The 10,603-nt window shown below is 38.1% G+C and overlaps 1 long non-coding RNA gene across 1 annotated transcript in view; it reads right to left on the minus strand.

The window, feature by feature from the left end:
* Positions 1–1,620: 1,620 nt before the first annotated feature.
* Positions 1,621–10,603, minus strand: part of LOC116538807 — a 20,178-nt gene continuing 11,195 nt past the window's right edge. The window contains exon 3 of the long non-coding RNA XR_004263785.1: positions 1,621–1,683. This is a non-coding gene — a long non-coding RNA (uncharacterized LOC116538807). The remainder of the gene's footprint in view (positions 1,684–10,603) is intronic.

Below are 10,603 nucleotides of genomic sequence, written 5' to 3' on the forward strand. Positions count from 1 at the left end.
ACTTCTCCCTTCCCAAACTTTGTGAACATATTTTAGTCTTCTTCATTCTCCTTCACATTCCTGCAGCATTTAATACTTAACCAATCCCAATTATTAAAGGCTGTTGTCTGGTTTCGTTTTGCTTTTGTTTTTTTGAGATGAAATTCGCATAACATAAATCATTTTAAATAATTCCATGGCATCTAAAACATTCAGTTTTTTGGAAACAAAATCTCTAAGTAATTACAAAAAAACATTCATCACCCCAAAAGTAAACTCCCTTAACCACAATGCAGGTGCTAGCCATTTCCTCCACTCCCAACTCCTGGCAACCAACAATCTCCTTTCTGTCTCTATGGATTTACCTGTTCTCAATATTTCACATTAATGGAATCATACAATATGAAACCTTTTGTGCTTGGCTTCCTTCAGTTATCATAATTAAGCTTTATCCACATTGTAGTATGTACCGGTTTTGATTCTTTTTTGTAGCTGAGTAATATTCTATCATACGTATGTGCCACAGTTTGTTTATCCATTCGTCCATTAATGCTCATTTGGGTTATTTCCATTTTTTGACTATATGTACTTATTTGCTGCCACTTGTTTTTGACTATCAGTTCTTTCCATTTAAAGTAAGAAGATAATTTATAAGCGTACACTACTCAGATAGCAAAATTTTTTAGCTTGTATTACAATTAGCTTTAATAGATTTATTTTAATCTAATCAAGCTGGGTTATAGCCAATAGGATATGAGAGGAAGTCATATATGCAACCTCTAGGAGGCCTTTTATAAGGAAAGATAATATTGCTCTCTTCTTCCTTCTAATTTCAAAAGTTCATCCCAAGAGCCCTGAGCTTCTCTTATCCTAATTAAATTCCTTTCTGCTTGTCACTTACAGCAATTTTATTTACTGAAGATCTTATTGGATTCTGAGAGTATTTCTGAGATAGTACCACCCTGAGATTGGTGAGCGTAATTCAGGCAGATCTACAGGCTCTCATTTCAGTCCTTCCGCGATCTTCTACATAGTTTAGTAAATCTCATTTTTCCATACTTATTAATGAGCATACAAGATCAAAGAAAGTTTTTTAAAACCTTACTTAACATGGATTAGATCTAACATTTCCCTTTTTCTTTCAGTCTTATCTTCGTTCATAAGCGATTAGACTTAGATAACAAGAGGTATAATTATATACACTATACTCTTCTTCATATTTCTGATGTTCGCAAATTAACAATGATTTCTAAAATTTTTTCTACTATATTACATTGACATAGTAACCTTTACAATTTTCTAAAGTCATAATGGTGAAAATGTTTTCACAACAATAAGTTATTTCAACCAATATTTAGCACAATGTAATTTCACTAAAATAAAATTATATAAACAATTTAAAGGTTATGCCTACTTATCTATAAATTCTAGTGCCATTGTGGCATCCCAGAGTGGTTTTGTTTCAAAAATATTTTTTTTTTTTCAGACAAGGTCTCACTCTGTCACCCAGGCTGGAATGCGGTGGTGCAATCTCAGCTCACTGCAGCCTCCTCCTCCTGAGTTCAAACTATTCTCCTGCCTCAGCCTCCCGAGTAGCTGGGATTACAGGTGCCTGCCCCCACACCAAGCTAATTTTTGAATTTTTAGTATAGGCAGCATTTCACCATGTTGGCCAGGACGGTTTCAATCTCCAGACCTCTTGATCTACCCACCTTGCCCTCCCAAAGTACTGGGATTATATTCATTAATTAAATCATTCATTTAACTATCAATGAATGATTTAATTGAGGTCCTAGGGGCTCATGATTCCCTGTGAATAAGACGTACTGCCCAATCTAAATCAGTGAGAGAGACATAGACAAATATGCAACCCATGCACATATGAGATAGGTGCTTAATGGAGGAAAACAAAGTTCTGAAAAGAAGTACAGAGATGCAAGTAGTTAACTTTATCATGCAGCAAAGCAGACTGATTGGAAAAGGTTTTGAGAGGGTGTGACTTTTGGAATTAGAAGAAATTTAGTAGCTGGAGACATGGGGGAAAATATCCCAGTCATAAGGAGGAGCATATGCTGTGTTTATGAATGGCTAGTGTTTTGGTCTGATCATAGCAACATTTGTTCTGAGTAAGGAGACAGAAATGGGGGGTTACAAAGTGGCTGGATTTAAGAGTAAAGACTGACTCTTTGGTATAAGACTTACGGAGCAAATAGGGTAACTAAAAAAATATCATCCACCACAACTCAGAAAGCATTTAAGGTGACTTTGGCCAAGTTTTCAACCTTTAATCAGGACTTATAAAATTGAATTAATAAATCTGTTTCAATAGTTTTCCATTAAGTGTTCCTGCACACCTGCTTGGATTGTCCCCTCCAGTCTTTGTATTCCCTCTCCTTATTTCTTTTTTCTTACCTTCTTTTTAGTGAAATAGCTCTTTCTTAAAAGCATTAAATGCTTCTGCCTTTCTGATGCTTCATAACTTTAGATAATACTTGTGAAATACATTTTCTTGAGGTGTTTTGGGGGGGAAGTGGTTAAAAATCATTTGACTCAAATTTCTTTCCTATTGTGTGCACTATGGTCCTGGGAATATAAATCCAATTTGTAATTACTCCAATAGTCTCATCTCAGAAACTTTGCCTGACATCCCATTCCATATGTTTATGATTCTCTGAATGAAAAAGTGTTACCTGACAACCATTCAGATTTTTTCCTTTAATTTCCATTTATGCCTTATTGTCTTATAATGTTCAACTGAAAATATATGTTACAATATTGTGTGACATTATCAGTATTACTTAAGATTTTATATACCCATATATCAGCCAAACATCAGATAAATCTCACTATTCTCCTTTCGAAACATCTTTCTTCCTGGAAAAGTACAGGTAATAGATTCAATTTCTTCTTCATGACAAGTTGACTTTAAGCATTTCTTACAAACTGAAGATGAGATTCAATTTGCATTTTGGTCTGAATTATTTTTAAATGTGAACTGGAAATCGAATTTGGCTTAACGCTTGTGCAATTGAAGCAATGGTGCTAACTGCATTACTTTTAAGATTAAGCTTATTTCAGGGTTGATTTTAAGAAGAGTGTTAAGGCAAGACACAAGACTAATTTGAAGGTCTTGCTAATAAATAATGTTGTTAGAAAAAAGGGGGTATTCTGATGATTTGTAATCCTGCAATAATGGCTTCTAAATAGTTAAGATTAGTTTGAGAGATGAGAGCCTTTCCACCCTCTATGCCATATGCCAGCAGGGAACAGAAATCAATCTTGTGAGGACTCTGATTACTTCTGCTGCAAGTTTCTTGTCAGCAGATTCAAAATGTGCAGGGCAATGAATCTTCCACAAGGTAGAGGTGCTGCCCATCAGCTGGAAATCTTTTTTCCCAACTTCTGGTAGAATATCTGCTCGTGATAAATTAGAAGGAGAGGGGAAAAAATAGAAAACCATTTGGTGCAACAATTTTAATCCTGTGTTATCAGTACAGAGAGAAAGTGACACTAGTTCCTATGGCTTTGAAATGAAAAATGTACCATTGGAGAGAAGAAGCTTGAAACTTAAGGAATAAATAAAATAATGATCTTAGTCATCTTAAAATACTATGCTGCTTAATAAATGACCAAGGGAGGACCACATTAAGGATTGAGACCTGAATTAACAAATACTAATGTCTGAAGCAAGATGTCTAGATTTTGGAGCCACATTGGAAGCAATGAGGAAAAATACATTAAAGTTTATACTAGAAGACACAGGGATTGGAGCAATGAGAGCAACAAGGACAATGTGGTAGACAGAATCGTTTCTGGAAATGTTGCTTTTAGGCCCATATGAGACTTCTGACCTACAAAACTGTGAGATAATAACTGTGTGTTGTTTTAAGCCCCTGGGTTTATAGAAATTTGTTAAAGCAGCAATCGAAAACTAATTAGTCAAGATATAAAAAGATGAAACAATAAATAAAATTTAGCTGTATATTAAAAATATCCCATGTTATCATTGCTCATGGAATGCTCTTATTATTGCTTGTGAAGATACTTCGGAGCAACCTTTCTGGTTGTTTCTGTTTATCTTCAAATAGTTTTCAAACACACTAAAATTATATATGCTTCCTGATCTAGAAATTGTGCTTCTAGGAACTTAATAAAATAATTAGGGAATAATAATATACAAAGGTGTTCGAATAACCTAAAATTTAAAATAGCTTAACTGTTTCACAGTGGAAGTAATTTGAATAAATTTTGGCATACTCTAAAACAGCATACTATGTAGTCACTAAAAATCCGTTAAATGAAAACATAGAAATTAGAAAACTATTCTCAATATGTTGAGTTGACATCAGGTACAAAATATTATACATGGTTTGATAATACTAATATATAATACTGGGTATGCTGGTGTATGATAGTGATTTTTCATACATATCAGCAAATACATACATGAGTAGTGAGTATGGGTGTATGGAATGCATTTTTATCTTAGATTCATAAAAACACAAAATTGATCTTTAGATATAAAATTTTTCTACCTATAGATGTGCGCATGTGTGTGTATAAATTTATGTTTTTATTACTTTTTAACCAGCTGGCAGTAGAAATACAAAGTATACAATTGTCTGTATGTGTAAGCTGTCCTCTACCCAAAGTTGTGAAGTCCACCTCATTCTGGAAAGGAAAAGTATCTACTAAAAAACAAGGAAACTCAGAGTTATGGTGAATTGTATAAATTTTTCTCTGGGCCCAGGTCACTTAAGCCCAATATCAGTCACCAAACAGTTCTTTGAAAAGCCTGCAGTGGGTGGGGGTGTAAAATACTAAAATGTTTCCAGATAACAATCTGGAAAAATATAGCAAAAGCCTATAATACTTTTAAAACAAATAATGCCATTTCTAAGAATCTAATGAAATAATAAGCAAAGGTTCTTACAAATAAAAATATTCATTGAAGATGTATTGATGTAGAAAAAAGTAGCAAACAATCCTAATGTCCAGTAAGAGGGTAATTTAGTAGTAATTTAAAATAATGTTTTCAAAGAACATTTAATTACATGGTAAAATGTATTCAGCATGCTGCTAAGTGAATAAAAGCAGACTGCAAAATTAAATGCACAACATAATTCCAAATTAGAAAATAGGAAAATATGCCAAATCTTAAGAGCACTTATCTCTGGATAATAGAACTGGGTTTTAGATTTTTGAACCATGTGTGTATTTGTGTGTACTTTGGGGCTTCCATTTCTTGAACCATGTGTGTATATTACTTTTCGAATTAGGAAGACAATGTTTGCCAGCCCGAGTGCCCCATACGTTCTGGAAGTCAGTTAGATTATCTACCAAAATCCAACTAAACAAGAGAGTTCCTTTCTCCCTTGACCTGCCGGCCTTGCCATTCCCTGATATTTGGTAGTCCTTGATATTTCATGACTTTGACTTGAGAATTCCTCAGGAAGTCCATGGAAAAGTCTCTTTAGAAACACTAATAAAGACCCATGACCTTTCTATAGGAAATGCATCCTTTCCTCCCAGACTGAATCTGACACTAGCCACAGCAGAGGTGTCCAGCATAGTGCTGGTAACAGAAGTTAGACCTAACAGCAAAGGCACACTCTGCAGTAGTCCCCAGAGGAGGGTTTGCCCTGGGCCTCAACTTTGCCTTAGGAAGAGCCCACCACACAAGAGAACACTGTTACAAGCTTTCCACTAGGTAAACTGATATCCTTAAATTGTTTCTGGCCACAACGAGCGATTAGAGAAGGATCGCAATTTGAGATTTATCTGTCCTAGGCTCTGGTTCTCTCCTGGGCCCCGCATGCTTCATCATCTGTGTTTACAGCAATAGGTATTAGGATGCAAACTGGTACCTTGTCAGGCCTTTTGAAAGTAATGAGATTAAGAGCCTTGAGAACGTATTTTCTCCAGCACCTAAAAGAGAGGGCCTCCTCCTCCACATGCCCCCTACCACATCCAGCACAAACCCTTGCACGTAGTCAGTACTCAGTAAGCATTTTTAATTAATCGAATGACAAATGGCACTTTTGAAAGAATTCTTTACAGGGTTTGTAACGGCCACTTTCAGTGTGTATATGTGTATGTGTAGGGTTATAAAGTCCCTTTTATTCTAATGGTCATGCAAGATGGAAAAAAGTAATAATGTCTTCCTTTTTCAAGGGTTTACTGAGCCTCAGATAAAAGGAAAGAAATAATTCCATCTCATTCTAAGGAAACTACAGAGTCTCAGTTCAAGAGATCAAAGCTGCATTAACTCTTCCCGTTACTGCCATTTACCATTTACTATCATTTAGTGCTCTGGAAAAGGTAATCTACTAAATAGTACCCAAGTGTCCTGACAATTTATTAAGTGAGCAATTTATTCTTTTCTCGCTACTAAGATCAAACCTTTCACCATTCAAATTCTCCACATTCCTCAGAGATAACAAGGTGGGAAAATACTCTTGTCTTAGAGATAGGAAAACTAAGGTTGAGTCTTAAATCAAATTGGCACAAGAAAATAAAAGGAAAAAAGAAAAGAATTTTCCATTGCTCATCCTAATTCTCTAGTACACATTCTTTCTTCTCTAAATTCAGAATTGAGTTATTTGAGCTGTAGTCTTCTATTTTACCAAATCTGTATAAAACAAGAGCTGTATTTTGGACTCCATAATAATAGTGCTGGTTCACAGCACTGTGAGAAATAGATCACTGGTAGAGATGGGGGGGAAAATTGACTAATTCAGTCAATAAAATGATAAACAAGAAATAGGAAGTTATTAAGCCTCATGAGGCAAGGAGGAGTTGAAAACATTTAAATATATTTATTCTTTGCCAGCAGTTATCAAAAGTAAATACTCCAGCTGCAATCACACTGATACTAAAAACGATCCATTTTTAGACTTTATTCATGCCTTCTGCTGCTATTCACATTAAGGGCGAGTGATTCTTACCCACCGCTCTCCCACCCCTGGTCAGATTGAAGTCATGTGGCTTCATAAAGAAACATGCCTCTTACTTCAAACTTTAAAGAAGTCATCTGTGACATTTGAACCAAGACAGTAACAAAGCTCCTGGACTGCTTTCTCCTGCTGTCCAGGGCTTCCAGAGGTCTTCCTGCTTCATGAAAACAGTAGCAGCAATAACCACAGAATGCATGGAAGCTTCATAATAGACATTATCTTACATGATTATCATGAAAAATCCTACAAGACAGGTATTATTACTGCCATATAGATAACAAAAATGAGGCACAAAGATCCACATAAGGTGCCAAGTTCACAGAGTGAGTAAATGATGAAGCCTGGTTTTAAAACCAGGCCTATAAAATTCCAAAACACCTCTCTTCGTAAATCTGTTTTTATAGATGGCACATCTGTGTTTTACTACACTGTGTGGACTCTTCCAGGGAAAAGTGGAAGCAATGTCCCAGCACGTGAATTCCATTTCACCATACTCCTCAAAAGAGTAAGAAAGCGTAGAGCAGCAATTCCATGGGTTGCTGTTGCTCAGACATAGGCCATAGTCCTCCAAAATGAACAGAGTTATATGTTCATTAAAACATTTCCAAGGTCGTGTGTGGTGGTTCATGCCTGTAGTCCCAGCACTTTGAGAGGCTAAGGCAGGCAATTCGTTTGAGCCCAGGAGTTCAAGATCAGCCTAGACAACATGGCAAGACTTTGTCTCCTCAAAAATAAAAAATAAACTTAGCCAGTAACAATATAACAGCTTGTACCTGTAGTCCCAGCCACTCAGGAGGCTGAGGTGGGAGGATTGCTTGAGCACAGGAGGTTGAAGCTGCATCAGCCATGATCATGTCACTGCGCTTCAGCCTGGGCAACAGAGCAAGACTCTCTCTCAGAAAAAATAAATAAATGCCAAAATCTGACTTATGCTACAACATGACACGGCAAAACTGATATTTGCTGAAAGCCAGTATTAGAAAATACATTATTATGTTACTTCCAAGAGATCGGTAAACTACATCCTTAGCTCGCAAAGGAATTTTTAGCACATAATCTGTCTTAAATGAATACCATGTTGAGTATATAATTTTTAAAAGGAAACACACAAAAAGTATTATGAAGATGTCTACTATCTATCGTAACTTGTATTAAGTAACTTCTTTAAGTAATTTGTTTACTGGTATTTATCAAAAAACTTGTTTACTTCCAAATTTCACTAGCATGCCAAAATCACTAACTAAAACTATGCATGTCAGAGTGACTGGTGGCCTGTCTGACTCACTTCCCTTCACCAGGTGGGATAAAGCACACTAATTGGTGACCCAGAATAATTATATCTGCAGTAGTCCCTCTCTATCCCTCAGGATATGTTCCAGGACCCCGACTGGATGCCTGAAACCATGGCAGTACCATTCTTGTAGATTCTGTTTTTCCTACACATACATACCTATGGTAAAATTTAACTCATAAATTGGATCCAATAAGAGATGAACAAGAATAGAATAGAATAATAATAGACTATGATAAGAGTTATGTGAATGTATTCTTTCTTTTCTCAAAATATTATTATACTGTACTGTGGGTAACTGAAACTGCAAAAACTGAAACCACAAATGAGAGGACTACTGTATTAGCAGAGCCATGCCCAGGGCTCCGTGTAACATCCAAATACAATATAAAATATATTTTTGGAGGGATATATATGAAAATATTAATAGTAGCTATCCCTAGGTGTTCGAATTGCTGCTTATAATGGCTGTTTTTTAAAAATCTCCTTTGTATTTCTATATTTTAACAATCCTTTTGTAACAATTTTTTTTTAATTTCCATAGGTTATTGGGGAACAGGTAGTTTTTGGTTACATGAGTAATGTTCTTTATCGGTGATTTGTGAGATTTTGGTGCACCCATTACCCAAAGAGTATACACTGCACCCTATTTGTAGTCTTCTATCCCTCACCTCCTTTCCACCGTTTCCTCCTGAGTCCCAAAACTCCATTCTGTCATTTTTATGGCTTTGCATCCTTATAGTTTAGCTCCCACTTATGATTGAGATCACGTGGTGTTTGGGTTTCCATTCCTGAGTTTACTTCACTTAGAATAATAGTCTCCAATCCCACCCAGGTTGCTGCAAATGCCATTAATTCATTCCTTTTTATGGATGAGTAGCATTCCAATCATATATATATATATATTTTATCCACATATATATATGATGGAATATATATATGTAAATACATATATATTCACATATATGATGGAATATATATTCACATATATGTATATGTATATGTGTGTGTATATACATACATATATACCTTTCTCACACAGATTTTTTATCCACTCATTGATTGATGGGCATTTGGATTGGTTCCACATTTTTGCAGTTATGAATTGTGCTGCTATAAACATATGCGTGCGAGGATCCAAGATGGCCGTTTAGGAACAGCTCAGGATTGCAGCTCCCAGTGAAAGCGCAGAGGGTGAGTGGACGCCGCATTTTTATTGCCCACAGACTAGGAAATTCCCAGGCGGAGGTGCTCTACGGTCGCCAGCGCGGCTGTTTCGGCCAGCGCGGCTGTGCCGGCCGGCGTCACTGCTTTGCCCCGCGCGGCTGCTTTGTCGGCGCCCCGGAGCCGCGGTTCTCCGTACAAAATACACCGGTCCGGGTGCCCTTTTGGCTGGCGATTGGAGCCACGGGAAGTCACCCATTCACCGGTTCAAAAAGGGGACTGAGCAGAGAACCAGGACAGCAGATTCCAGGGCAAAAAAAAAAAAAAAGTGCCACAAACCTCAGTGCCTCTGTTTAAGCCAGCACAGTGAGTGGCCGCAGGGGAAAACAAACAGACCCCGGCCCCTCTTCAACAGGCGACTGGAACACCAACTTAAAAAAGGCTCTGAGGCAGGGAGCCAGGCGATCCGGCTCGGCTGGTCCCACCCCCACAAAAGAACAGCAACCAGAAACTCTGGATTGAGACTTTCACAGCAAGCGCAGCTGAACCCGGGACGGTCCAGCCCTGTGGGGGAGGGGCGTCCGCCATTACCGAGGCAGCCCGCCATGACCGAGGTAGTCGGCCAATGCTGAGGCAGCCCGCCGTTGCCAAGGCAACCCGCCATTGAGGAGGCAGCCCGCCGTTGCCAAGGCAATCCGCCATTGCTGAGGCAGCCTGCCGTTGCCGAGGCAACCCACCACAGGAGAGAGACTCCGCCTCAACAAAGGCGGGCCACCATCGCCAAAGCAGTTCTAACTATACCCATATAAACAGGACTACAGGGAAGTTCACTCGGCAGCGGGGCGGAGCCCACAGCAGCTCAGCAAAGCTGCTATAGGCCGACAGTGACTAGGCTGCCTCCTTGCTGTGTTGGGCAGGTCTGAAGGAAAAAAAAAGAAAAAAGAAGGCAGCAGCATCACAGAAACTCATAAATAAAGCCCTAAATCCCTGGGACAGAGCACCTGGGAACAAAAAGCAGTTTATGAGTTCTGCTGCAGCAAACCTAAACGTACCTGCCCAGCAGCTCTGAATGAACAACAACAGAGCACACAGCTCACCATTTGAGCTCCTATAAAGAAGAGACCATCTCCTCAAGCAGCTCCCTGACCCCTGTATATCCAAAGAGACACCTCATAAAAGAGAGATCAGATTGACACTAGGCGGGTATCCTTCT

This window comes from Sapajus apella, unplaced genomic scaffold (assembly GCF_009761245.1).
Source record: "Sapajus apella isolate SASKATOON/1434 unplaced genomic scaffold, GSC_monkey_1.0 scaffold122, whole genome shotgun sequence".
Taxonomy (NCBI): domain Eukaryota; kingdom Metazoa; phylum Chordata; class Mammalia; order Primates; family Cebidae; genus Sapajus; species Sapajus apella.